Consider the following 26,599-nt stretch of genomic DNA (forward strand, 5'->3'; position numbering starts at 1 on the left):
CGGTCCCAGGGTGGGGAGACTGATAATGGTTAAATGACTGCCGCCCGCAGGATCGCGGGCCGCAGTCATTAGCAGTGGGGGCCACTCCATATGCAGCAGACCTTTGCTGCATATGGAGCGGCTTGGGAGGGATTAAATGCCGCTGTCAGTTGTGACAGCGGCATGTACAAATAGCCGACACTAGCGATCGCTATGTGCCGGCTATTTGAATTCCGCGCTGTCGGGAGCTGAGAGCGCGCGGGCGGAGGAGGGGACACCAGGGGGCAGTACCCAGAGAACATAGCCGGCGCTCAGTTAGTCGCCGGCCGGGTTCTGTGAACTACACTTCATGTTAAGTTGCGCTATTACGCAACTTAACATAAAGTTTCGATACCAGGAAGTCCTGGTACCAAACCGTTTTTCTGCCCGAAATATCGATAGTAGTATCGATATTTTGGTGCATCGTGCATCACTACCGCAATGTAATGTAGTATATATGTGAGGTAATGGGGGTCCGCAATGTAATGTAGTATATATGTGACAGTAATGGGGTCTACAATGTAATGTAGTATATATGTGACAGTAATGGGGTCCATGATGTAATGTAGTATATATGTGACTGTAATGGAGTCTACAATGTAATGTAGTATATATGTGATGGTAATGGGGGTCCGCAATGTAACGTAGTATATATGTGACTGTAATGGGGTCTCTTCCTAATCAGAGATGGAGATTGGATGTGACTGGGAACTACTGTACAAAGGGCAGCTGGGTCACGGCTTGAAATGCGTCACTTTCTTCTCTTAAAGGGGCATCTACAGTCAGTTTCACTTATCTATTATACTGTGGATAGGTTATAAGTGTGAGGCTGCGGGGGCCCCATGTGTTTTGTTAGAAGGCAGCGGTGACCGGCATTCATTGTGTATGGGGCTGCCGAACAGAGGCGCTTGCTGTCCTCTGCTCCATAGACAGTGAATGGTGGGGTGAAGCACATCTGGTAGTCACCACTTCTTCAGCACAAGAGTCGGGAGGGGCCTAGTTTTGAAAATTGGGGGTGACCCCAGCAGTATTGCACATCAGCCATGCCAGCCATGCCGACGTCTTTACTACGCTGTATGAGCGCAGTACAGCAGGAGAAGACGCTGCTGTACTACGCCTGCGCAGCGTAGTACAGCAGTGGCTTCCCCCGCTGTACTGCGCTCATGCAGCGTAGTAAAGATGTAGGCTTGGTTGACGTGCAATGTCGGCCCCCGGGTGAAGTCAGCATGCAGTGCTTTCCAACACACCCAGAGGGGCGTGATTACAGTGCCGGAACCCGCCCAGAACCAGCACATTTCCTTAGCTTTATGGCCTTTTTAGAGTGATTGGTTCCCTTTAAAAGACTGATCCTAGAAACCATTTCTCTAGTCTTCATACTCAGAACTTTCTTTTATTTGTCTCCAGATAGATATGAAATAGTCTCTGTGTATAGGAGATGACACATAGCCAGTCGCTGTCTTGGGTGGGTCACGGCTGTGGTTAGTGATTGACAGGGCAAGTATATACTGTGTGTCAGGATGGAGGAACAGGATTCTGTGGGGTCACCGCACTAAGGTGTTTTTGTATTTACCGCATACTTGCAAATAAAGCATTCTTCTTTGCAAGTGGCGCATTACCAGTTTTTCTTGTGCAGTTTATGTATGCCTGTACTTGGCAGGTTATGAGGGTTGTGCAATAATCCTTTACATCTTATAAAGTGATAGTTTCTCTCTATTGTACAGTCATGGCCAAAAGTTTTGAGAATGACACAAATATTATATTTTCACATGATCTGCCGCCCTCTGGTTTTTATGTGTGTTTGTCAGATGTTTTATCACATACAGAAATATAATTGCAATCATATTATGAGTAACAAAAGATTATATTGACAGAATGAGTTAATGCAGCAAGTCAATATTTGCATTGTTATGGCAAGGTGCTCCATCATGTTGGAAAAGGCATTGTTGATCGCCAAACTGCTCTTTGGCGGTTGGGAGAAGTTGCCCCTCTAGGACATTCTGGTACCATTCTTTATTCATGGCTGTGTTTTTAGGCAAGACTGTGAGAGCCGATTCCCTTGGCTGAGAAGCAACCCCACACATGAATGGTTTTAGGATGCTTTACAGTTGGCATGAGACAAGACTGGTGGTAGCGCTCACCTCGTCTTCTCCGAATAAGCTGTTTTCCAGATGTCCCAAACAATCAGAAAGGGGATTCATCAGAGAAAATGACTTTACCCCAGTCCTCAGCAGTCCACTCCCTGTACCTTTTGCAGAATATCAGTCTGTCCCTGATGTTTTTTCTGGAGAGAAGCGGCTTCTTTGCTGCCCTCCTTGAGACCAGGCCTTGCTCCAAGAGTCTCCGCCTCACAGTGCATAGAGATGCACTCACACCTGCCTGCTGCCATTCCTGAGCAAGCTCTGCACTGCTGGTAGCCCGATCCCGCAGCTGAAACACTTTTAAGAGACGGTCCTGGCGCTTGCTGGTCTTTCTTGGGCGCCCTGGAGTCTTTTTGGCAACAATGGAACCTCTCTTCTTGAAGTTCTTGATGATGCGATAGATTGTTGACTGAGGTGTAATCTTTTTAGCTGCAATACTCTTCCCTGTTAGGCTATTTTTGTGCAGTGCAATGATGACTGCACGTGTTTCTTTAGAGATAACCATGGTTAACAGAAGAGAAACAATGATGCCAAGCACCAGCCTCCTTTTAAAGTGTCCAGTGGTGTCATTCTTACTCAATCATGACAGATTGATCTCCAGCCCTGTCCTCATCAACACCCACACCTGTGTTAATGGAGCAATCACTGAAACGATGTTAGCTGGTCCTTATAAGGCAGGGCTGCAATGATGTTGAAATGTGATTTGGCAGATAAAGTTAATTTTCTAGGCAAATATTGACTTGGCAAGTAATTGCTGTTAAGCTGATTACTCTTTATAACATTCTGGAGTATATGCAAATTGCCATTTTAAAAACTGAAGCAGTAGACTTTGTAAAAATTTATATTTGTATCATTCTCAAAACTTTTGGCCATGACTGTATGCCATCTCTTTATAATTGGTAGGGGTCTGACCTCTTGAACCTATGCCCATTGTGGAAGCCCATGTATTCTCAGGATGGTGTGGACCCCATAGGTCAGACCAGGGCTGGACTGGGACTGAAAATCAGCCCTGGCATTTTAGAGCACACAGGCCCACTCGCCGCGCGGTGATAAGTTATGAGACAATGTTGTGAGTGCAGCACGGCTATATGTTGTATCATCACGGCCATGACTGGAATTACAGATAATAACACAGTAAATGGGGTCAGAAGGTTCTGTCTCTGTACTGTGTAGCGGTGCTGCAGTTACAGTTCGTCACCACTACACAGTGTACAGAGTTGACTGTTTTCGGCCCTGAACACTGTGCTGAGATTAAAGGGGTACCGTGGCCCGGGGTATTTTTAAGCTATGGCCGGGGAGGGGGTGGTTATGGACAGTGGATGTCACTTACCTCCCCCATTCCAGCGTCGGTGCCCGGATCGCGCCGCCCTGCGGCCGCTTCCTGGCGTGAGCTGCGGCATGAGACGTGGCATCTCAAGGCATCTCAGCCATTCAGCGGCCATAGCGGAGCCCCGCTTAAAGGCCGAGCTGCCTTAAGACGTCACGTCTCATGCCGCAGCTCAGACCAGGAAGCAATCCGGGCACCGGCGCTGGAACCGGGGAGGTAAGTGACCTCCGCCGTCCATAACCACCCCCTCCACGGCCATAGCTTAAAAATACCCCAGGGCCAGAGTACCCCTTTTAACAATACTACCACATACTGACTAATACCACCACATACGGACTAATGTCGCTGCTGCTACTCAATAAAATCCACTTCAAATAGACCAATATCCCCTTATACAGTCACCATATAGAGGTGGACACAGCTCCACACAGGCTCTGTACACCATATACATTACAGTGCATTTACATCAGGTGACTCACAGGGGACGTCTCCTCTGATCAGAGTTTTTCCCTTTTCATTTTCTGTCCTGGGTCATTATGAGAACTTCTCCGAGCCACGATCCACAGAATCTGCCAGACAAACATATTAGGCTGTCACCATCCTCCTCCTTTCTCTACAAACTGCACATCTGTACACCCTCATTTAGTGGGTAGGCTGACTCTATGTGACCCCCTTATAGTATATGCCCCCGCCCTCTATGTAGCTTCCTTATAGATGGTCCCGCTTTGTGTATCCCCTATGATATATACCCCATCTATGTAGCCACCTTATAGGTGGCTCCTTATTTAGTCTTCCATATAGATGGGCCCGTGTGCATCTACATAAGAGCCCCCCCCTCCTCTGTGTAGTCCCCCTTATAGATGACCCCCTTATGTTGTCCCTTTTATGGATGGCTCCCCCTGTATTGCCCCCCCCTGTATTGTTCCCCTTATAGATGGCCCACCGTGTTGTCCCCCTTATAGATGGCCCACCGTGTTGTCCCCCTTATAGATGGCCACCCTGTGTTGTCGCCCTTATAGATGGCTTATGCTATGTTGTTGCACTTATAGATGGCTCATCCTATATATCCCTTATATATATCCCCCTCTCCCCCTATGTTGTTCCCCTCTCCCCTATGTTCCCCTCTCCCCCTATAGGCCCACTCTCGCCCTATTTTGTCCCCTTATAGATGCCCCCCTCTCTCCCCTCTGTGCAAAGCAGATTTAAAAAAAAAACACAACTCCCGTCCAGCCTCTCTCCACCTGCAGGCTCCGTCTGGCACCCGAATGATGCACGGCTGCCTGGGGTGTCCCGTCCTATGCCTGAGCAGCGCATCAGAGAACTCCTTGTGCGCTGGGCTGGGACTTCCGGCAGAGGGAGTGTCTCTAACGCGTGCTCCCTGTTCCGGAAGTCACGGCCACAGGCGCACAGAGAGTTCTCTGATGCGCGTGCTGCCCGGGGATGGGATGGGACACCCCAGGCAGCTGCACACAGTCTTTCTCCTGGCCCAGTGACTCCTTTTCCCTACATTAGGGGAAAGGAGTCGCCGGGTCAGGAGGAGCACAGAACCGGAGGCCCCCATGTACCACATTTTTATTTGTGACTTTTTTTTTTTTAATCACTTTTTTTTTTTTTTTTTTTTTTGTTACGTTTTATAGTTTGCACAGTTACGCATGCAATAATGCCAAATGTTTGTTTATTTTTTACTTTTATGCTTTTTGAACAAAAGGAAAAGGCGGGGATTATTCGAACTTGTATTGTGATTTTTTTTTATTTTATTAATTTTTAACCTCTTAAGGACTGAGCCAATTTTTGTTTTTGCGTTTTTGTTTTTTCCTCCTCGTGTTTAAAAGGCCCACATGAGCCCTTATTTTTTGTGTCACTAATTGTACTTTGCAATGATAGGCTGAATTTTTGCATAAAGTATACTACGAAACCAGAAAAAAAATTATATGTGTGGTGAAATTGAACAAAAAAACAAATTTTTTTAATTTAGGGTATAAACCCACACACCGTATACGCAGCAGATATGCAACAAATACGCAGCAGATTTGTTGGTACAGATTTGATGCTGTGTTCAGTTATTTAGATCTAATCTGCTGCGAATTGCAGCAGTAAATACGCTGCATATACGGTGTGTGGGTTTATACCCTTAGGGTTTTTTTGTTTGTACGCCATTTGCCCTGGGGTAAAACTGACTTGTTGTGCATGTTCCTCAAGTACTTTAAGATTAAAATGATATGTAACATGTATAACTTTTCTTGTATCTGATGGCCTGTAAAAAATTCAATCCATAGTTAACAAATATATGTTCCTTAAAATCGCTCCATTCCCAGGCTTATAGCGCTTTTATCCTTTGGACTATGGGGCTGTGTCAGGTGTCATTTTTTGCGCCATGATGTGTTCTTTCTATCGGTACCTTGATTGCGCATATTCGACTTTTTGATCACTTTTATTAAATTTTTTCTGGATTTAATGCGACCAAAAATGAGCAATTTAGCACTTTGGGATTTTTTTGCGCTGACGCCGTTTACCGTGCGAGATCAGGAATGTGATTAATTAATAGTTCGGGCGATTACGCACGCGGCGATACCAAACATGTTTATTTATTTACTTTTATTTAAAACCTGGGAAAAGGGGGATGATTCAGACTTTTATTAGGGGAGGGGGCTTTTTACTAATAACACTTTTTTTTTTTTTTTAACACTTATACTAGAAGCCCCCCCCTAGGGTTACGGTTATTTCCCCTAGGGGACTTCAAGTATATGCAGCCGAAAGCATCCGAGTGCCAAGCCGGGATCAGCACCATTTTGGCGGAGACCCCGGCTGTCACCAGTAACTGAGATCGCTTCTCCGGGACAACGTCCCGGCGGAGCGGTCTCCGCTACTAGACACCAGGGAAGCGCTGCTTTCGGTAATCGGATGCAGCTGTCATCTTTGACAGCTGCATCTGATTACTGTATTAGCGGGCACGGCGATCAGACCGTGCCCGCTAATACCCGCGGGCACGGGCTACAAGCTGCACCCGGGACTGAGGCGGCGACCCCGCTCTGAACACCCCTTACGGGCGCATGACGCACGGGTACATCATGCGTCCTTAAGAGGTTGAACACTTTTTTTTTTTTTTAAATTCCCCTGTACCTCCTTGTGCACTACAACTCTCAGCATACCTCCTTGTGCACTACAACTCTTAGCATACCTCCTTGTACACTACAACTCTCAGCATACCTCCTTGTGCACTACAACTCTCAGCATACCTCCTTGTGCACTACAACTCTCAGCATACCTCCTTGTGCACTACAACTCTCAGCATACCTCCTTGTGCACTACAACTCCCAGAATACCTCCTTGTGCACTACAACTCCCAGAATACCTCCTTGTGCACTACAACTCCCAGAATACCTCCTTGTGCACTACAACTCCCAGAATACCTCCTTGTGCACAAGGAAGTATGCTAAGAGTTGTAGTGCACAAGAAAATATGCTGGGAGTTGCAGTTGTGCAGTAGCAGCCCCCCGACACGCTAAATAAAAAAAAAAATAAAAAAAATAATATATATACACACACACACACACACACACACACACACACACCCCCTATGGGGACCAAACTACAGAGAACCCTTTATTATAGAAGCCTAGCAGCAGTGGTACGTACAGTATAGCGGCTATCTACCGTATAGAGTGGGCTACAGTGTAGGGGCATACTGTGTGGACAATAACACCTATCTCCAAAAAAAAAGCCCTAGCCTTTTTTTTTACAGAAAAAAAACTATATAAGACCTGTGGAAGAAACAAAGTTTAAAAAAAGAAAACTTGGTATAAAAATATATATTTATTAATAATTGAATAAATTGCAAAAGTTTTGTGAGGATGAGTGGTCGGCTACTGATGGTCTGCTAAACTGGGGTCTTCTCTCTGGATGAGTCTTCATGAGAGTCTCAGCAGTTTGACACCTGTGTTATAGATGGTCTCCTCTCTGTTGGAGTCTTCAGCAGCCTCAGATATTATAGATGGTCTCCTCTCTGTTGGAGTCTTCAGGAGCCTCGGATATTATAGATGGTCTTCTCTCTGTTGGAGTCTTCAGGAGCCTCAGATATTATAGATGGTCTCCTCTCTGTTGGAGTCTTCAGGAGCCTCGGATATTATAGATGGTCTCCTCTCTGTTGGAGTCTTCAGGAGCCTCAGATATTATAGATGGTCTCCTCTCTGGAGTCTTTAGGAGCCTCAGATATTATAGATGGTCTCCTCTCTGTTGGAGTCTTCAGGAGCCTCGGATATTATAGATGGTCTCCTCTCTGTTGGAGTCTTCAGGAGCCTCAGATGTTATAGAGGTTATTGGGAAACTGCAAAGAAATAAGAGAAATAAATGAGTGAGAAAATGAACATTTTGTCTTTTCACAGTTGTAGAACAGTCAGAGATGAGAGGGTTGTCACTGTCAGGCTCTTACCTCTAGATGAGTCCCAATAGATGTTGTATGTAGGTAGATCCTCAATCTGCAGCCTTCAGTCCACCTCCATGTCCTCCACCGCCGGCAGGCGAGATGTGGAAATCTTCCTCCTCTTCTTCTTTGTTACATCCACCATCTCCACATCATCGGGAAATTGGCGTCCGCCAACCTCCATGGGCTCGCAGATACTTTTGTATGCCCTCTTGAGCATGCGAGCCGGTCTTGCTGGTGGGGCAGGGTAGGATGGGGCGGGGCGTGGTGGTGGGGCATGGTAAGATGGGGCGGGGCGGGGTGGTGGGGCAGGGTAGGATGGGGTGGGGCGGGGTGGTGGGGCAGGGTAGGATGGGGCGGGGCGGGGTGGTGGGGCAGGGTAAGATGGGGCGGGGCGGGGTGGTGGGGCAGGGTTGGATGGGGCGGGGCGGGGTGGTGGGGCGGGGTGTGGTGGTGGGGCAGGGTTTGGTGGCTGGGCCACAGTCGAAATCTTTCTCTTCCTGATAGTCATCCTGAGAGACTCTCCAACACTCCAACTCCAACAAAAGTTAGCCTGGACTAACACTGCTGTCAGGGTGCAGCTTGGTTTTATTGCCACAATCAGGTTCTATTGTGACATCATCCTCATACGTGTCATGATGACATCACAAGCAGTGGGTGTGGCCAGAGCACTCAGAGATGAATACTATGGGGGAGATTTATCAGACATGGTGTAAAGTATAACTGGCTCGGTTGCCCCTAGCAACAAATCAGATTCCACCTTTCATTTTCCATAGTCTGTGAGCAATGAAACCTGTAATCTGATTGGTTGCTAGGGGCAACTGAGCCAGTTTCACTTTACACCTTGTTTGATAAATCTCCCCCTATATGTACCTGCACTGGACTTCTACATTATAAGATTACAGGATTTGTTCTCTGCTCCACTTTTAGTCCCATTAGTAAATAAAAGTAATAACCAGTGTTTTCTCTGCCTGGTAGTGCAGGACGGGGTCTATAGAGGGGCTTTATTTATGGTGATGATCAGGAATACACCCCCTCCCAGGCTGACATGATGCTTTATGGTAGATGCTGAGGGTTGTACAACCTGACGGCTCCATCATGAATGAGCTCCCAATATATCTGTTCGATGGCTCCTATGTTCTGGATGGTAGATGCCGCTGTTAGGCGTCTCACAACCTCCCCAGCATATATTTACATGGAAGCTATAAAATAGTGTTATAGTGTAACTGTCATTTATAACCTATGGAGGGGGGGGGGCAGCTTTTTGAGGACAGAGAGACTTTTTTGCCTCCCAAAACCAGTCAGTTTCCTATCACTTATACTATTTGCTTTCTGTACAGTTGTGTGACATGACAGTTACACCTAAACCCGACATTACTCTGATTCCTGCTCTGAGGCCACGTTCACACAGGGTATTTTTTCATTAAAGGGGTTATCCAGCGCTACAAAAACATGGCCACTTTCCCCCTACTGTTGTCTCCATAATGGGTGGGCTTTTGAAACTCCGTTCTATTGAGATAAATAAAGCTTAATTGCAAACCGCACCTGAACTGGAGACAACAGTTGGGGGAAAAGTGGCCATGTTTTTGTAGCTCTGGATAACCCCCTTTTAAACAACGTCCGTTTTTGCAGTTTGCAGACACAGCAGTAGTTTATTGCCACTGCGGCATTACATTAGATTGCATAGAATCACAGCCATAGTGTATACACTGGGAACTGGGTGCCGGTTAAAAAAAAAGGTCCACGGCATCTGCATTCCCTCGCTGGTCTGTTGATATAAAAAGGGGATGTTCACCCAAAATATTTTTTTTATTTCAAATCAACTGGTGCCAGAGATAATAAGAGGTAATTTACTTCTATTAAAAAAAAAAAAAAAAAAAAGTCAAGTCCTCCAGTACTTACCAGCTGCTGTATGTCCTGCAGGAAGTGTTGTATTCTTTCTAGTCTGGAGGGCAGGAGAGTATTTGCTGCTGCTCTGGACAGTTCCTGTCATGGACAGATGTGGCAGCAGAGAGCGCTTATATACCTTTATGATCTACAACTTGGTTACTGGTTAGCTGTGGTTATTTAGTCTTAACATGTCTGGTATGCCTCTAAAGTTACACGGATCTGCCGATTCAGCAGATCATTGCTCCATGTAATAAAGACAATGATTGGCTGGTCATGCCTTCCGATGCTGCCCTAAAATCATCAGCTGCCGGATGCGCATCGCTACATGTAATAGTGATGCGCGATCGACGGCTGATGAATCTGTAAAGAAAATAATAAACTCTGTATGTTACCTCTCCACGCTCCTCTGTGTTCTCTTCGCTTCTCCATGCTTCCCCGCAGCCGCCGGTACAAGTTCAGAGCCGGTCTCTGAAGTGATAGGCTGCTGGCCGGAACAGTACCGCCACAGCCGGTGATTGGCTGAGCAGCCTGAGGCTTCAGAGACCGGCTCTGAACTTGTACCGGTGGCTGGTGAGAAGCCAGGAAGATACCAGGGAGCATGAGAGGTAATGTATACAGTTTATTATTTACTATATACAGCAAGGGCTGCACGGACATTGCTAACTATACAGGGCTGGGCGGTATACCGCAAAAATACAGATACCGTCACTGGCGTCGGTTAACCGACCTCAACCTAGCCAGGACGGTATCAGCGGTAATTTTTTATTTTTATCTCCCAGAGAGCTCCTGCACACAAACTCGTGGCCCGGCGTGATCGCTGCACGTTATATGCAGGGACGCCGGAATCTAAGCGGGAGGTGGAGGAGCAGCAGGGCCCAGGTGAGAATGCCCGAGTGCACGGCCGTCTCCCCGCACCCATCCAGTCCGAGCGCCCGCCCGGCGTCCCTGCACACACAGAACATTAACTTGCAGCGCTCGCTGGCCGGGGGAGAAGGGCACTCGGACGGGACTGGTACCGGTCCCCCAACTCCCCCGACCGGTGAGCGAGCGCTGCACACGTTGTCCTGTGTGTGCAGGGAAGAGGCCATGTCAGAGCTGAAGGTGGAGGAGCAGCACATGGGGGCGGCTGTCCTGTAGTTCCCTCAGTAACAGTACAGGACTGTAACATAGGAGGAATAATGGGCCTCAGCAGGCAGGAGAAGTTATTGCTGTGTGTGGTCTCCTGGCTGCTGGAGCCCATTATTCCTCCTATGTTACAGTCCTGTACTGTTACTGAGGGAACTACAGGTCTTATACCCATAGACCCCTGCCCGCCCCCCTGTTACTGTATACCCATAGACCCCTGCCCGCCCCCCTGTATACCCATAGACCCCTGCCCGCCCCCCTGTATACTCTAAACCCATACACCCCTGCCCGCCCCCCAGTATACCCATAGACCCCTGCCCGCCCCCCTGTACACCCATACACCCCTGCCTGCCCCCTGTATACCCATAGACCCCTGCCCGAGCCCCTGTGTACCCATAGACCCCTGCCCGCCTCCACTGTGTACCCATAGACCCCTGCCCGCCCCCACTGTGTACCCATAGACCCCTGCCCGCCCCCACTGTGTACCCATAGACCCCTGCCCGCCTCCCCATATAGTAGAGGAGAGAGAGATAGGAGATAAATATCTTCACAGCGTGTCAGTGCAGCGCCATCTACAGCCCCCTATAATGTGCCACTCATAATGTCCCCATAACAGTGCCTTTGTACTGTCACCTATACATAAGATACTATATACCCATCATATATACTGTATGTCCCTGTACTGTCACCTGTATATACTATATACCCATCATATATACTCTGGGTACCTATAGTACATAGCTATATACCTGTATATACACGTCTTGTAGTGTGCACATAGCTGTATGCTATATACCTGTATATACACGTCCTGTAGTGGGCACATTGCTGTATACCTGTATATACACGTCCTGTAGTGTGCACACAGCTGTATGCTGTATACCTGTATATACACGTCCTGTAGTGTGCACATAGCTGTATGCTGTATACCTGTATATACACGTCCTGTAGTGTGCACACAGCTGTATGCCTGTATATACACGTCCTGTAGCGTGCACATAGCTGTATGCTGTATACCTGTATATACACGTCCTGTAGTGTGCACACAGCTGTATGCTGTATACCTGTATATACACGTCCTGTAGTGTGCACATAGCTGTATGCTGTATACCTGTATATACACGTCCTGTAGTGTGCACACAGCTGTATGCTGTATACCTGTATATACACGTCCTGTAGTGTGCACATAGCTGTATGCTGTATACCTGTATATACACGTCCTGTAGTGTGCACACAGCTGTATGCTGTATACCTGTATATACACGTCCTGTAGTGGGCACATTACAGGACGTGTATATACAGGTATACAGCAATGTGCCCACTACAGGAAGTGTATATACAGGTATACAGCATACAGCTGTGTGCACACTACAGGACGTATATATACAGGTATACAGCAGTGTGCACACAGCTGTATGCTGTATACCTGTATATACACGTCCTGTAGTGTGCACACAGCTGTAGGCTGTATACCTGTATATACACGTCCTGTAGTGTGCACACAGCTGTATGCTGTATACCTGTATATACACGTCCTGTAGTGTGCACACAGCTGTATGCTGTATACCTGTATATACACGTCCTGTAGTGTGCACACAGCTGTATGCTGTATACCTGTATATACACGTCCTGTAGTGTGCACACAGCTGTATGCTGTATACCTGTATATACACGTCCTGTAGTGTGCACACAGCTGTATGCTGTATACCTGTATATACACGTCCTGTAGTGTGCACACAGCTGTATGCTGTATACCTGTATATACACGTCCTGTAGTGTGCACACAGCTGTATGCTGTATACCTGTATATACACGTCCTGTAGTGTGCACACAGCTGTATGCTGTATACCTGTATATACACGTCCTGTAGTGTGCACACAGCTGTATGCTGTATACCTGTATATACACGTCCTGTAGTGTGCACACAGTTTGGGTTGCTGCTCATTGAGTTACTGCACTTTTTTTTTAACTTTATTGAAACAAACTATCCCCAGTTCGGCACGGCCAAGTGGGTGTGGCTTGTAAAAGGATGTGGCTTACAAAGGGGGCGTGTCATAGATATCGTCCAATTATCGTTACCGCAGCTACATATGCGATAAACCGCAATATTGATTTAGGCCAATATCGCCCAGCCCTAATGTAGTATATATGTGACGGTAATGGGGTCCGCAATGTAGTATATATGTGACAGTAATGGGGTCTACAATGTAATGTAGTATATATGTGATGTGGTATATATGTGACGGTAATGGGGTCTACAATGTAATGTAGTATATATGTGACTGTAATGGGGGTCCGCAATGTAATGTAGTATATATGTGACGGTAATGGGGTCCGCAATGTAATGTAGTATATATGTAATGTAGTATATATGTGACGGTAATAGGGTCCGTAATGTATTATATATGTGACAGTAATGGGGTCCGGAATGTAACGTAGTATGTATGTGACAGTAATGGGGTCCACAATGTAATGTAGTATATATGTGATGGTAATGGGGTCCGCAATGTAATGTAGTATATATGTGATGGTAATGGGGGTCCGCAATCTAATGTAGTATATATGTGATGGTAATGGGGGTCCGCAATGTAATGTGGTATATATGTGACTGTAATGGGGGTCCGCAATGTAATGTATTATATATGTGACGGTAATGGGGTCCACAGTGTAATGTAGTATATATGTGACGGTAATGGGGTCCATGATGTAATGTAGTATATATGTGACTGTAATGGGGGTCCGCAATGTAATGTAGTATATATGTGACGGTAATGGGGGTCCGCAATGTAATGTAGTATATATGTGACGGTAATGGGGTCTATGATGTAATGTAGTATATATGTGACTGTAATGGGGGTCCGCAATGTAACATAGTATATATGTGACTGTAATGGGGTCTCTTCCTAATCAGAGATGTGATTGGATGTGACTGGGAACTACTGTACAAAGGGCAGCTTGGTCACTGCTTGAAATGCGTCACTTTCTTCTCTTAAAGGGGCATCTACAGTCAGTTTCACTTATCTATTATACTGTGGATAGGTTATAAGTGTGAGGCTGCGGGGGCCCCATGTGTTTTGTTAAAAGGCAGCGGTGACCGGCATTCATTGTGTATGGGGCTGCCGAACAGAGGCGCTTGCTGTCCTCTGCTCCATAGACAGTGAATGGTGGGGTGAAGCACATCTGGTAGTCACCACTTCTTTAGCACAAAAGTCGGGGGGGCCTTGTTTTGAAAATTGGGGGTGACCCCAGCAGTATTGCACATCAGCCACGCCAGCCATGCCGACGTCTTTACTACGCTGAATAAGCACAGTACAGCAGGAGAAGACGCTGCTGTACTACGCCTGCGCAGCGTAGTACAGCAGTGGCTTCCCCCGCTGTACTGCGCTTATGCAGCTTAGTAAAGATGTAGGCTTGGTTGACGTGCAATGTCGGCCCCCGGGTGACGTCAGCATGCAGTGCTTTCCAACACACCCAGAGGGGCGTGATTACAGTGCCGGAACCCGCCCAGAACCGGGACTAGCTGACCAGCCACACGCCCAGATGACTACTTAGCTGGTAATTGAAATACAGCGCGGGAGATTGTTTGCGGTTTATATGTACATGGGAACCAGGCTACAAGGGTGTGTTTGGGAAGCGTGCTGGGTGATGTATCGGCACATTTCCTTAGCTTTATGGCCGTTTTAGAGTGATTGGTTCCCTTTAAAAGACTGATCCTAGAAACCATTTCTCTAGTCTTCATACTCAGAACTTTCTTTTATTTGTCTCAAGATAGATATGAAATAGTCTCTGTATAGGAGATGACACATAGCCAGTCGCTGTCTTGGGTGGGTCACGGCTGTGATTAGTGATTGACAGAACTGCCTCAATTCTTGGTGGCATAGATACAACAAGGTGCTGGAAGCATTCCTCAGAGATTTTGGTCCATATTGACATGATGGCATCACACAGTTGCCGCAGATTTGTCGGCTGCACATCCATGATGCGAATCTCCCGTTTCACCACATCCCAAAGATGCTCTATTGGATTGAGATCTGGTGACTGTGGAGGCCATTGGAGTACAGTGAACTCATTGTCATGTTCAAGAAACCAGTCTGAGATGATTCTAGCTTTATGACATGGCATGGCGCATTATCCTGCTGGAAGTAGCCATCAGATGTTGGGTACATTGTGGTCATAAAGGGATGGACATGGTCAGCAACAATACTTAGGTAGGCTGTGGCGTTGCAACGATGCTCAATTGGTACCAAGGGGCCCAAAGAGTGCCAAGAAAATATTCCCCACACCATGACACCACCACCAGCAGCCTGAACCGTTGATACAAGGCAGGATGGATCCATGCTTTCATGTTGTTGACGCCAAATTCTGACCCTACTATCCGAATGTCGCAGCAGAAATCGAGACTCATCAGACCAGGCAACGTTTTTCCAATCTTCTACTGTCCAATTTCGATGAGCTTGTGCAAATTGTAGCCTCAGTTTCCTGTTCTAAGCTGAAAGGAGTGGCACCCGGTGTGGTCTTCTGCTGCTGTAGCCCATCTGCCTCAAAGTTCGACGTACTGTGTGTTCAGAGATGCTCTTCTGCCTACCTTGGTTGTAACGGTTGGCTATTTGAGTCACTGTTTCTATCAGCTCGAACCAGTCTGCCCATTCTCCTCTGACCTCTGGCATCAAAAAGGCATTTCCGCCCACAGAACTGCCGCTCACTGGATGTTTTTTCTTTTTCGGACCATTCTCTGTAAACCCTAGAGATGGTTGTGCGTGAAAATCCCAGTAGATCAGCAGTTTCTGAAATACTCAGACCAGCCCTTCTGGCACCAACAACCATGCCACGTTCAAAGGCACTCAAATCACCTTTCTTCCCCATACTGATGCTCGGTTTGAACTGCAGGAGATTGTCTTGACCATGTCTACATGCCTAAATGCACTGAGTTGCCGCCATGTGATTGGCTGATTAGAAATTAAGTGGTAACGTGCAGTTGGACAGGTGTACCTAATAAAGTGGCCGGTGAGTGTATATACTGTGTGTCAGGATGGAGAACAGGAGTCTATACGGCCACTTTCTGCTATCACTCGGATCGGGTACAGTCGCAGTAGAGTCTTTTTCTACTCTTTGTACTGTTTGGCTGCTTTAAACATGCTCTCATTTGATCATTATTATAGTGCTTGAAAAGAACTATATTGTAATCCGTATTCTTCTTCTTCTTCTTCTTCCGTTTCTTCTTCCAGCCATTTTTCTGCGCGTAATACAGCCCGAACCGCTTTGCGCACAGACTCCGTTCAAACTGCATTTAGAAGCCCTCGGCGGTGTGTGGTGTGCTATCTATTTTTCGTTTCGATCGGATTTGTCGTTTTTAAGAAATTTACGTTTAAAGACCCCTAATTTCCCATAGAAAATAACGGCCCATTGCAAATAATGGCCACACTCTAACCGCTGACAGCCAATCACAGCACATATGCAAATAGCTGAAATATAGCAGCCAATAGGAACTCTAAGGTCTCGTCATGCATTGTATCACACCATCCACAGTCACATGTCCACTATTGGCCAATAGAAGATGTAATATATGTAAGGTCCTTAACGATTTTGTCTCCCTGACATGAGTAAGATTGTCATCGTAACCGAGCAATGGTCTTTACCATTATAAATAGCAGAGGTCAGTCAGTAAAATAGCAGAGCTGAGGCAGCCATGTAGCAGGTACGGGATCCAAGCCGCTCTTAAAGGGACGGTACCCAAGCCGCTCTTAAAGGAACGGTACCCAAGTCGCTCTTAAAGGGACCAAAGCCACTCTAAATGGGTCCCTTTGAGAGCGAACTAAGTACTTGTAAGAGCGACCTGAGTCCCTTGAGCGGGTAAATGGGTCCCTTTGAGTGAAATATGTCCCTTTAAGAGCGACCTGGGTCCCTTGAGGGGGGGAATGGGTCTCTTTAAGAGCGAAATATGTCCCTTTAGGAGCAACCTTGGTCCCTTTAAGAGCGAAATATGTCCCTTTAAGAGCAAAATGGGTCCCTTTTAAGAGCAAAATATGTCCCTTTAAGAGCGACCTGGGTCCCTTTAAGAGCGACCTGGGTCCCTTTAAAGAGCGACCTGGGTCCCTTTAAAGAGCGACCTGGGTCCCTTTAAAGAGCGACCTGGGTCCCTTTAAAGAGCGACCTGGGTCCCTTTAAAGAGCGACGTGGGTCCCTTTAAAGAGCGACCTGGGTCCCTTTAAAGAGCGACCTGGGTCCCTTTAAAGAGCGACCTGGGTCCCTTTAAAGAGCGACCTGGGTCCCTTTAAAGAGCGACCTGGGTCCCTTTAAAGAGCGACCTGGGTCCCTTTAAAGAGCGACCTGGGTCCCTTTAAAGAGCGACCTGGGTCCCTTTAAAGAGCGACCTGGGTCCCTTTAAAGAGCGACCCAGGTCGCATTAGGCCCATGTATTGCCTCTGGCAGGGCCCACTAGGATAACATACATGGCAGATCTGGGAAGCATTGTTCAGTTTTGAAACCCAGAGCAACTCATTGGTTGTTATAAAGTGGGCCCCTTCTCTCTATAAATCCAGCTAGGTGCCTTGGTTTCTGTTGACCTTAGAATGTAAGAGGTTAAATGTCTGGGGTCAGACACATCTAACACATTGGTTGTATCCCCCCCAGGATATGCCTGATCGCTGTGGGTCCCATGTGTCAGGAGATGGGGGGTTCTGTGCCTGCCCTAGATGATGGGGGTTCTGTGTCTGCCCTAGATGATGGGGGGGGGGGGGGGGGTTCTGTGCCTGCCCTAGATGATGATGGGGGGGGGTTCTGTGCCTGCCCTAGATGATGGGGGTTCTGTGCCTGCCCTAGATGATGGGGGTTCTGTGCCTGCCCTAGATGATGGGGGTTCGGTGCCTGCCCTAGATGATGATGGGGGTTCTGTGCCTGCCTTAGATGATGGGGGTTCTGTGCCTGCCCTAGATGATGGGGGAGCAGAGATGGCTGCATGCATACTAGAGAAGCTGGGGGTTCCAGACACAGAGGCGCTGTCTATAGCAGTAATCCTTGTTAGCACTTTCTTGAATTGGAGACTGTATTTAGCCGTTCTGTAACCTTGCTTTTTCTCAGCGTTCCCCCCACTTCTTTTCTCTCTGTAACACTGAGTGTGGGTGTAGGTATTTCTGTGGCAGGCATTCCCTGCATTCAGCTCATACATTGGCTTCTGTTTGGTGCGTTTATTAATCTATAGTTCTCTATAGAGATGAGCCAATCAGATTTGTTTTGGTTCGTACGAAGCAAAACTGATCTGCGCTCATCTCGCAGTTAGGCTGCCGTCTCTATGCAGAGGGGGGGTTCTGCAGTATCCTCCCTCTGCACGGAGCCGGCAGCCTGAGGGAGATGAGCGCAGATCAGTTTTGCTTTGTACGAACCAAAACAAATCCGATTCACTCATCTGTAATGGCATGCATATTGTAAAATAGACTTGATTTATTGTCTGTTATTACCCAATTTTTTTTTATTACCAGATTTATAGTTTTTAAAGGTGTATTTTACTCAAACATAACTTTTCCTATGTTGTTGCCCATGGTGAGAATAACAATTCATTCCATACTTGTTATTATCTATTCAGTCCCCTTCCCCCCCCCCCCCCCCTAGTTCTGAGCTTCTGCTCTCTGCTGAAGACATTGGGGAAGATTTATCAAAGGGTGTAAAATTTAGACTGGTGTCAACTGGACACGGCAACCAATTACAGCTCAGCCTCTATCTCTGGTGAAAGGAAAGCTGAGCTGTAATTGGTTGCCGTGGGCAGTTTGCACCAGTCTAAATTTTACACCCTTTGATAAATCTCCCCCATTGTGTCTCCCCCTCCTCACCCTCCTTTTTAGACGGCTAATGTAAACAAGTCACTATCTGCAACTTTTTTTTTTTAGCTATTTTGGAATGCTGGGAGGGATAGTCAGAGTTCATCAGCAACTTGACCTTACATTAACCCTCTCAGCATTACAAAGTTGCAGATAAAGCCTGCCAGGGACTTGTTTACATTAGTCTCATCATGGGAAGTAATATATGAAAAGTTATGTTTGAGTGGAATAATTTCTTCCATCTTCCTAATGTCGGTATTACACAGGAAGATATGTGCTCAGTGTCATGCCGCCTGTTTGCTCACTCATTGGCTGATAGTTGGGTCTATCACACAGGGTAATATCAGCCCATCATTCTGTGTAATAGGGCTCTGAGTGTTCACACATGGAGATAAAACCGCAGTTTCTCTTGTCGCTTGGGGAGGGGTCCCCACTCTGGTGAACAGACTGTTGTGATCTTCAGCTTGTCGGGGTAGGTGCTGAGCAATTGTGAAATTCTCCTCCTCTGACAAGCAGAGATTATCACCCAGGACAACTCTCTCCTGAATCATGTGGGATAGAATAATGCCTGGCATTACTATTATGTGCGGCTGCAGTGTCCCAGCACCATAGTAGGTTAGAGCCTGCAGAGAGGGGGTCAGGTAGTATGGTTCTGCCACCTACAGGCCTGCTACAGACCATACAAAATGGTGAAGGGGAAAGGGGTACTCCAGCGAAAATCTTTCTCTTTCAAATCGACTTCTTTCAAAAAGTTATATAAATTTGTAATTTACTACTATTTGAAAATCTCAAGTCTTCAAGTACTTATCAGCTGCTGTATGTCCTGTGGGAAATGGTGATTTCGTTTCAGTCTGACACAGTGCTCTGTGCTGCCACATCTGTCCAAGACAGGAACTGTCCAGAACAGGAGAGGTTTTCTATGGGGATAGCTGCTGCTCTGCACAGTTCCTTTCTCTGACAGAGATGTCAGCAGAGAGCACTGTGTCATACTTGAAAGAAAACAACATTTCCTGCAAGACATACAGCAGCTGATAAGTATGAGAAGACTTGAGGTTTTTTTTTTTTAAATATAAGTAAATTACTAATCTATATAATTTTCTGACACCAGTTCATTTGAAAGAATGATATTTTTGCTGGATAACCCCTTTAAAAGTTAGTTTGGTTACTTTACTAGAGGATTCTACCGCTGCAGTTTGCTGTATGTCCTTGAAACACGTCTGGATTCTGTGGGGTCACCGCACTAAGGTGTTTTTGTATTTACTGCATACTTGCAAATAAAGCATTCTTCTTTGCAAGTGGCGGATTACCAGTTTTTCTTGTGCAGTTTATGTATGCCTGTACTTGGCAGGTTATGAGGGTTGTGCAATAATCCTTTACATTTTATAAAGTGATAGTTTCTCTCTATTGTACAGTCATGGCCAAAAGTTTTGAGAATTACACAAATATATTTTCACATGATCTGCCGCCCTCTGGTTTTTATGTGTGTTTGTCAGATGTTTTTATCACATACAGAAATATAATTGCAATCATATTATGAGTAACAAAAGATTATATTGACAGTTAGAATGAGTTAATGCAGCAAGTCAGTATTTGCAGTGTTGTCTCTTCTTCAGGACCTCTGCATTTCTCCCTGGCTGCTCTCAATCAACTTTTGGACCAAATCCTGACTGATAGCAGTCCATTCTTGCACAATCAATGCTTGCATTTTGTCAGAATTTGTTGGTTTTTGTTTGTCCATCCGTCTCTCGATGATTGACCACAAGTTCTCAATCGGATTAAGATCTGGGGAGTTTCCAGGCCATTGACCCAAAATCTCTGTTTTGTTCCCTGAGCCATTTAGTTATCACCTTTGCTTTATGGCAAGGTGCTTCATCATGCTGGAAAAGGCATTGTTGATCGCCAAACTGCTCTTGGGCGGTTGGGAGAAGTTGCTCTTGGAGGACATTCTGGTACCATTCTTTATTCATGGCTGTGTTTTTAGGCAAGACTGTGAGAGAGCCGATTCCCTTGGCTGTGAAGCAACCCCTTGGCTGGTTTCAGGATGCTTTACAGTTGGCATGAGACAAGACTGGTGGTAGCGCTCACCTCGTCTTCTCCGAATAAGCTGTTTTCCAGATGTCCCAAACAATCAGAAAGGGGATTCATCAGAGAAAATGACTTTACCCCAGTCCTCAGCAGTCTACTCCCTGTACCTTTTGCAGAATATCAGTCTGTCCCTGATGTTTTTTCTGGAGAGAAGCGGCTTCTTTGCTGCCCTCCTTGAGACCAGGCCTTGCTCCAAGAGTCTCTGCCTCACAGAGCATGCAGATGCACTCACATCTGCCTGCTGCCATTCCTGAGCAAGCTCTGCACTGCTGGTAGCCCGATCCCGCAGCTGAAACACTTTTAAGAGACGGTCCTGGCGCTTGCTGGTCTTTCTTGGGCGCCCTGGAGTCTTTTTGGCAACAATGGAACCTCTCTTCTTGAAGTTCTTGATGATGCGATAGATTGTTGACTGAGGTGCAATCTTTTTAGCTGCGATACTCTTCCCTGTTAGGCCATTTTGTGCAGTGCAATGATGACTGCACGTGTTTCTTTAGAGATAACCATGGTTAACAGAAGAGAAACAATGATGCCAAGCACCAGCCTCCTTTTAAAGTGTCCAGTGGTGTCATTCTTAATCATGACAGATTGATCTCCAGCCCTGTCCTCATCAACACCCACACCTGTGTTAATGGAGCAATCACTGAAACGATGTTAGCTGGTCCTTATAAGGCAGGGTTGCAATGATGTTGAAATGTGATTTGGCAGATAAAGTTAATTTTCTAGGCAAATATTTGACAAGTAATTGCTGTTAAGCTGGTCGATCTTTAGAACATTCTGGAGTATATGCAAATTGCCATTTTAAAAACTGAAGCAGTAGACTTTGTAAAAATGTATATTTGTATCATTCTCAAAACTTTTGGCCATGACTGTATGCCATCTCTTTATAAATTGGTAGGGGTCTGACCTCTTGAACCTGTGCCTATTGTGGAAGCCCATGTATTCTCAGGATGGTGTGGACCCCATAGGTCAGACCAGGGCTGGACTGGGACTGAAAATCAGCCCTGGCATTTTAGAGCACACAGGCCCACTCGCCGCGCGGTGATAAGTTATGAGACAATTTTGTGAGTGCAGCACGGCTACATGTTGTATCATCACGGCCATGACTGGAATTACAGATAATAACACAGTAATTGGGGTCAGAAGGTTCTGTCTCTGTACTGTGTAGCGGTGCTGAAGTTACAGTTCGTCACCACTACACAGTGTACAGAGTTGACTGTTTTCGGCCCTGAACACTGTGCTGAGTTTAAAGGGGTACCGTGGCCCGGGGTATTTTTAAGCTATGGCCGGGGAGGGGGTGGTTATGGACAGCGGATGTCACTTACCTCCCCGATTCCAGCGTCGGTGCCTGGATCGCTCCGCGCCGCCCTGCGGCCGCTTCCTGGTGTGAGCTGCGGCATGAGACGTGGCATCTCAGCCATTCAGCAACATAGCGGAGTCCCGCTTAAAGGCCGAGCTGCCTTAAGACGTCACGTCTCATGCCGCAGCTCAGACCAGGAAGCAATCCGGGCACCGGCGCTGGAATCGGGGAGGTAAGTGACCTCCGCCGTCCATAACCACCCCCTCCACGGCCATAGCTTAAAAATACCCCAGGGCCAGAGTACCCCTTTTAACAATACCACCACATACTGACTAATACCACCACATACTGACTAATATCACCACATACGGACTAATGCCACCGCAAACGAACTAATGTCGCTGCTGCTACTCAATAAAATCCACTTTAAATAGACCAATATCCCCTTATACAGTCACCATATAGAGGTGGACACAGCTCCACACAGGCTCTGTACACCATATACATTACAGTGCATTTACATCAGGTGACTCACAGGGGATGTCTTCTCTGATCAGAGTTTTTCCCTTTTCATTTTCTTCTCCATCTGTCCTGGGTCATTATGAGAACTTCTCCGAGCCACGATCCACAGAATCTGCCAGACAAACATATTAGGCTGTCACCATCCTCCTCCTTTCTCTACAAACTGCACATCTGTACACCCTCATATAGTGGGTAGGCTGACTCTATGTGACCCCCTTATAGTATATGCCCCCGCCCTCTATGTATCTTCCTTATAGATGGTCCCGCTTTGTGTATCCCCTATGGTATATGCCCCCATCTATGTAGCCACCTTATAGGTGGCTCCTTATTTAGTCTTCCATATAGATGGGCCCATGTGCATCTACATAAGAGCCCCCCCCCTCCTCTGTGTATTCCCCCTTATAGATGACCCCCTTATGTTGTCTCTTATGGATTGCTCCCCCTGTATTGCCCCCCCCCTGTATTGTTCCCCTTTATAGATGGCCTCTCTGTGTTGTCCCCTTTATAGAAGCCCCCCCTGTGTTGTCCCCCCTGTATTGTCACCTTTATACATGCCCCCCTTATAGATGGCCCACCGTGTTGTCCCCCTTATAGATGGCCACCCTGTGTTGTCGCCCTTATAGATGGCTTATGCTATGTTGTCGCCCTTATAGATGGCTCATCCTATATTGCCCCCTTATATATATCCCCCCCTCTCCCCCTATGTTGTTCCCCTCTCCCCTATGTTCCCCTCTCCCCCTATAGGCCCACTCTCGCCCTATATTGTCCCCTTATAGATGGCCCCCCTCTCCCCTCTGTGCAAAGCAGAGTTTAAAAAAAACACAACTCCCGTCCAGCCTCTCTCCACCTGCAGGCTCCGTCTGGCCCCCCGAATGATGCACGGCTGCCTGGGGTGTCCCGTCCTATGCCCGAGCAGCGCATCAGAGAACGTCTTGTGCGCCGGGCTGGGACTTCCGGCAGAGGGAGTGTCTCTAACGCGTGCTCCCTGTTCCGGAAGTCACGGCCACAGGCGCACAGAGAGTTCTCTGATGCGCGTGCTGCCCGGGGATAGGATGGGACACCCCAGGCAGCCGCACACAGTCTTTCTCCTGGCCCAGTGACTCCTTTTCCCTACATTAGGGGAAAGGAGTCGCCGGGTCAGGAAGAGCACAGGACCGGAGGCCCCCATGTACCACATTTTTATTTGTGACTTTTTTTTTTTAACCCTTTTTTTTTTTTTTTTTGTTATGTTTTATAGTTTGCACAGTTACGCATGCAATAATGCCAAATGTTTGTTTATTTTTTACTTTTTTGCTTTTTGAACAAAAGGAAAAGGCGGGGATTATTAGAACTTGTATTGTGATTTTTTATTTTTTTTATTTTTAACCTCTTAAGCACTGACCCAATTTTTGTTTTTGCGTTTTTGTTTTTTCCTCCTTGTGTTTAAAAGGCCCACATGAGCCCTTATTTTTTGTGTCACTAATTGTACTTTGCAATGATAGGCTGAATTTTTGCATAAAGTATACTACGAAACCAGAAAAAAAATTATGTGTGTGGTGAAATTGAACAAAAAAAAAATTTTTTTTAATTTAGGGTATAAACCCACACACCGTATACGCAGCAGATATGCAACAAATACGCAGCAGATTTGTTGGTACAGATTTGATGCTGTGTTCAGTTATTTAGATCTAATCTGCTGCGAGTTTGCTGCGTATCGCAGCAGTAAATACGCTGCATATACGGTGTGTGGGTTTAAACCCTTAGGGTTTTTTTGTTTGTACGCCATTTGCCCTGGGGTAAAACTGACTTGTTGTGCATGTTCCTCAAGTCCTCAAGATTAAAACGATATGCAACATGTATAACTTATATTGTATCTGATGGCCTGTAAAAAATTCAAACCATTGTTAACAAATATATGTTCCTTAAAATCGCTCCATTCCCAGGCTTATAGCGCTTTTATCATTTGGTCTATGGGGCTGTGTCAGGTGTCATTTTTTGCACCATGATGTGTTCTTTCTATCGGTACCTTGATTGCACATATACGACTTTTTGATCACTTTTATTAAATTTTTTGTGGATTTAATGCGACCAAAAATGAGCAATTTAGCACTTTGGGATTTTTTTGCGCTGACGCCGTTTACCGTGCGAGATCAGGAATGTGATTAATTAATAGTTCGGGCGATTACGCACGCGGCGATACCAAACATGTTTATTTATTTACTTTTATTTAAAACCTGGGAAAAGGGGGGTGATTCAGACTTTTATTAGGGGAGGGGGCTTTTTACTAATAACACTTTTTTTTTTTTTTTTTTTTACACTTATACTAGAAGCCCCCCCCCTAGGGTCACGGTTATTCCCCCTAGGGGACTTCTAGTATATGCACACTGATCTCTCATTGAGATCTTTGCTGTATAGTTATACAGCAAAGATCAATGAGATCGGCACTCTGATGCTTTCGGCTGCTGCAGCCGAAAGCATCTGAGTGCCGAGCCGGGATCAGCGCCATTTTGGCGGAGACCCCGGCTGTCACCAGTAACGGAGATCGCTTCTCCGGGACAACGTCCCGGCGGAGCGATCTCCGCCACTAGACACCAGGGAAGCGCTGCTTTCGGTAATCTGATGCAGCTGTCATCTTTGACAGCTGCATCTGATTACTGTATTAGCGGGCACGGGCTACAAGCGGCACCCGGACCGAGGCGGCGACCCCGCTCTGAACACCTCTTGCGGGCGCATGACGCACTTTTTTTTTTTTTTTACAATTTTTAATTCCCCTGTACCTCCTTGTGCACTACAACTCCCAGAATACCTCCTTGTGCACAAGGAAGTATGCTAAGAGTTGTAGTGCACAAGAAAATGTTAGGAGTTGCAGTTGTGCAGTAGCAGCCTCCCGACACACTAAATAATAAAAAAAAAATATATATATATATATACACACACACACACACACACACACACACACACACACCCCTATGGGGACCAAACTACAGAGAACCCTTTATTATAGAAGCCTAGCAGCAGTGGTACGTACAGTATAGCGGCTATCTACCGTATAGAGTGGGCTACAGTGTAGGGGCATACTGTGTGGACAATAACACCTATCTCCAAAAAAAAAAAGCCCTAGCCTTTTTTTTTTTTACAGAAAAAAAAAACTATATAAGACCCGTGGAAGAAACAAAGTTTACAAAAAAGAAAACTTGGTATAAAAATATATATTTATTAATAATTGAATAAATTGCAAAAGTTTTGTGAGGATGAGTGGTCGGCTACTGATGGTCTGCTAAACTGGGGTCTTCTCTCTGGATGAGTCTTCATGAGAGTCTCAGCGGTTTGACACCTGTGTTATAGATGGTCTCCTCTCTGGGTGAGTCTTCAGGAGCCTCGGATATTATAGATGGTCTCCTCTCTGGGTGAGTCTTCAGCAGCCTCAGATCTAATAGATGGTCTCCTCTCTGGGTGAGTCTTCAGCAGCCTCAGATCTAATAGATGGTCTCCTCTCTGTTGGAGTCTTCAGCAGCCTCAGATCTAATAGATGGTCCCCTCTCTGTTGGAGTCTTCAGCAGCCTCAGATCTAATAGATGGTCTCCTCTCTGTTGGAGTCTTCAGCAGCCTCAGATCTAATAGATGGTCCCCTCTCTGTTGGAGTCTTCAGCAGCCTCAGATCTAATAGATGGTCTCCTCTCTGTTGGAGTCTTCAGCAGCCTCAGATCTAATAGATGGTCCCCTCTCTGTTGGAGTCTTCAGCAGCCTCAGATCTAATAGATGGTCTCCTCTCTGTTGGAGTCTTCAGGAGCCTCAGATATTATAGATGGTCTCCTCTCTGGAGTCTTTAGGAGCCTCAGATGTTATAGATGGTCTCCTCTCTGTTGGAGTCTTCAGGAGCCTCAGATATTATAGATGGTCTCCTCTCTGTTGGAGTCTTCAGGAGCCTCAGATGTTATAGAGGTTATTGGGAAACTGCAAAGAAATAAGAGAAATAAATGAGTGAGAA

At 46.4% G+C, this 26,599-nt stretch overlaps 1 protein-coding gene and 1 long non-coding RNA gene across 2 annotated transcripts in view; one reads left to right on the forward strand and one right to left on the reverse strand.

Annotated features, from left to right (window-relative positions):
• Nucleotides 1-26,599, forward strand: part of RNF212 (ring finger protein 212) — a 64,830-nt gene that overhangs the window by 20,387 nt on the left and 17,844 nt on the right. The window lies entirely within an intron of this gene.
• Nucleotides 7,277-8,165, reverse strand: LOC138802077 (uncharacterized). Its single transcript, XR_011364682.1, has 2 exons — nt 7,912-8,165; nt 7,277-7,806 (listed from the first exon to the last, which is right to left on the reverse strand). It is a non-coding gene; the product is annotated as an uncharacterized lncRNA (long non-coding RNA).

This window comes from Dendropsophus ebraccatus, chromosome 1, assembly GCF_027789765.1.
Source record: "Dendropsophus ebraccatus isolate aDenEbr1 chromosome 1, aDenEbr1.pat, whole genome shotgun sequence".
NCBI classification, from domain to species: Eukaryota; Metazoa; Chordata; class Amphibia; order Anura; family Hylidae; genus Dendropsophus; species Dendropsophus ebraccatus.